Source organism: Tupaia chinensis, unplaced genomic scaffold (assembly GCF_000334495.1).
Source record: "Tupaia chinensis unplaced genomic scaffold, TupChi_1.0 Scaffold000207_1, whole genome shotgun sequence".
NCBI classification, from domain to species: Eukaryota; Metazoa; Chordata; class Mammalia; order Scandentia; family Tupaiidae; genus Tupaia; species Tupaia belangeri.
Window position 1 is genome coordinate 1,163,963 of NW_006159682.1, and position 3,185 is coordinate 1,167,147.

A 3,185-nucleotide genomic window follows, 5' to 3' on the forward strand; every position below is an offset into this window, starting at 1 on the left:
TATATATATATAACCATACGGTTATCTAGTTTTCCCAATTCTATTTGTTGAAGAGATTATCCTTTCACCGTATGCTTTCTTCTAGGAGTTTTACAGTTGCAAGTCTTACATATAAGTCTTTAGTATAGTCATACCTTGCTTTGTTGTGCTTTGCTTTATTGTGCTTCCCAGAGACTGAGGTTTGTTTGTCTGCTTATATTACTCTGTGTCAAGCAAGTCTACCTGTGCCATTTTTCCAACAGCATGTGCTCACTTCATGTCTGTCACATTTTGGTAATCCTCCAAATATTTTGAAATTTTCTTTAGTATTATACCTGTCGTGGTGATTTGTGATCAGTGATCTTACTACTGTAATTGCTTTGGGGCACCACAAGCCACATGCATATAAGACAGAGAACTGAACTGATAAATGTGTGTGATTTGACTGTTCCACTGACCAGCTGTCCCAATGGTTCTCCCTCTCATAGGACTTCCCTACTCTCTGAGACACACAATATTGAAATTACACCGACTGATAACCTTACAATGACCTTCAAGTGTTCATGTGAAAGTGGAATCTCACTTTCGATCAAAAGTCAGAAATGATAGGCTTCATGCGAAAGGCATGTCAAAAGTCAAGGAAGGCCAAAAGCTAGGTTTCTTGCACCAGTCAGCTAAGTTGAAAATGTGAAAGAAAAGTTCTTGAAAAAAATGTAAAATGACCTTCCAGTGAATGTATGAATGACATGAAATGAAATGGCCTTATTACTGAAATGGAGAAAGTTTTAGTGCTCTGGTTACAAGTTCAAACCAATCACAACATTCCTTTAAACCAAAGTCTACTTTAGAGTAATGCCGTTCAACTTTATGAATGCTGAGGGTCTGCTATGTGGCGGAGGTCACAATCCTGTTCAGATATGCAAGGATGTCTCCCCTTGGGACCCTGTGCCACTAGGTGGACTGATCTCTGACCACTACTAGAGACAAGTTTCAGAGCCATTTCTCAGTACACTGCAACAACCAAGGTCACCCAAGAAGGAGTGGGTGTGACCTCTAAGTCCCTGGGTGGATGGTTCTGATGGCAGGATCAAGGCCAAATGAGGTTGTACTCAAGTCTTCAGGTGGATGGACCATTTTCAGATCTTGGGCTAGGGTCACATCAAGAGGTCTGTGACCTGGGGACATTTTTGAAAGGCTCTGCTAGGTCTTGGGCCACATCAGGTTTCAAAACCTCCTACCTGGATCTCAAAGCTCCTGCAAAGGCATTTTTGTCCTTGGAGAACTGCACAATTATTGTTGCTTTAGGAGGATATTTATGAGTAGGGAGATCCTATTCCACTATGTTGCTGATATCACTCTGCTAATATTTTTACTTGGAAGTTTCAAATATGGTTTGTAAAGTGTAGAGGAATGCCAACTTGAGGAATGTAGTGGTTTTTACTGTGTTAACTTGGTTAAGCTAGACTTATATTTCACAGAATCCTTTTTCTGTGTGATTACAGGTTAAAGTTGGTCCCAAGAGGAATTTGTGCAATATTTGGAAGGCAGAATTCAAGCGGCAGTTATTACCCTATGAAGGCTGTCATGCTTAGCTGTAGTAACAGAATGCAGAGGCCAGTGGGTTCCAACTTGTTCTCAGTCCTCGGCGCCACGTCCAGGTCTTTCTCCCACTCTCAGCCTATGAGCAAAGACCCTGGACCCACCAGATGCTGGACTGTATAATGTTAAAGACAGCGGCTACTCACAGGCATGGTTTCCACAGACACTCCCACAAGCCTTCGTCCCCTCTTTCATTGTGACAGCTGGACAAGGAGGCTTCTCATAATAACTGATTGGCCATTCCTTTTCTGATACTCCAATTTCTCTCCTCCTGAGCCTTCACTCTCCTGGCTCCTCTGACAATTGTGTAAGATAGAATAATTCCTATTATTCTATACATTCCTTGCCCCATACCCTATCATGGTTCTTCCCTGTCCAAACTTTGACTGGTACAATAGGGAAAATCCTAATGTAATTTGAGCCTGTGTACCTGTTCCTGAGACTCGACTACAGCCTTGTGCTTGCTTGGTTTCTTTTTAAAGAATTATATATTTTATTTTATTTTTTTATTCTTTTTCAATTTGACTGGGGGGGGGTGAGAGAAAGAGAGAAAGAGAGAATAGTGAGAAAGCAAGTAGTCACCAGGTCCGGGACTTGAACCCTAGTTGTCTATGTGGGAGTCTAGCGCCCCAACCACCACACTAACTGCTAGCTCCCAGTTTGTGCTTTCTACATTTAGTTTGTTCAACCACTGTTTGGATTCTGTTCATGGAACCAAAAAAATTCATTTTTCCTAAGCTAATTTGAGTAGTTTTCCAGGTGTTTGTAATCAGAACTGTAACTATTGCTACAATTATACACCCTAAGTTGATGTGAAGCCCATGTATCTGCATGTCTGTGAGCAGAGACAGACTGCCTGCTTACCAAGCTATCTTTTCCAGGATGTTTATATAGCAAATAACCTTGGAAGACAGAGCTAGTGGCTCCCTCTGCTGCAAAGGGCAGGCATGCTTTACTGTCCATTACAAAATATTTGGTTCCCTAAACTCTTTCTTGCAATATAACCACTATTTGTGCAGGTATATATGGTTCTCTTTACACTGGCCTGTGGGAACTGGGTTCAGGGGAAAATGCAAAAATTAATGATACTCTAACTACGGCTATGAGTAATAAACTGTTCTTTGTCTCTGATTCAAGAGACATGAAACTTTTGCAAGTTAATTGTTTAGCCTGCATAAAGGGGTAAAATATTTGATTCTTAACAGTCAAAAAAATTCTTTTTGCCATGGGGCCAGCAGGTGGTATTAGTAGCTAAGGTGCTAGACTCCCATATGGCCAACTGCAGTCTGAGTCCAAGACCTGGCAGCTTGAAAACTCATGCCAGGTGTGTGTGCAGGCATGCCCAAAATCCTGAGAGGAGAATGGAAGAGAAGGGACTGCAGCATGGCCATTTTCCCAGAATGTGATTTCTCCCTTTCTCTCTCTCTTTCTCTCTCAATGAGCACATGTACCCTATAGCAAAAATCTCTTAAAAAATTTGCCAGAGGCCTTTCTCTCTCTCTTTCTCTCTCAATGAGCACATGTACCCTATAGCAAAAATCTCTTAAAAAATTTGCCAGAGGGGGGAAGCCGGCGCGGGGCGCGCCCGGCGGAAGCCAGCGCGGGGC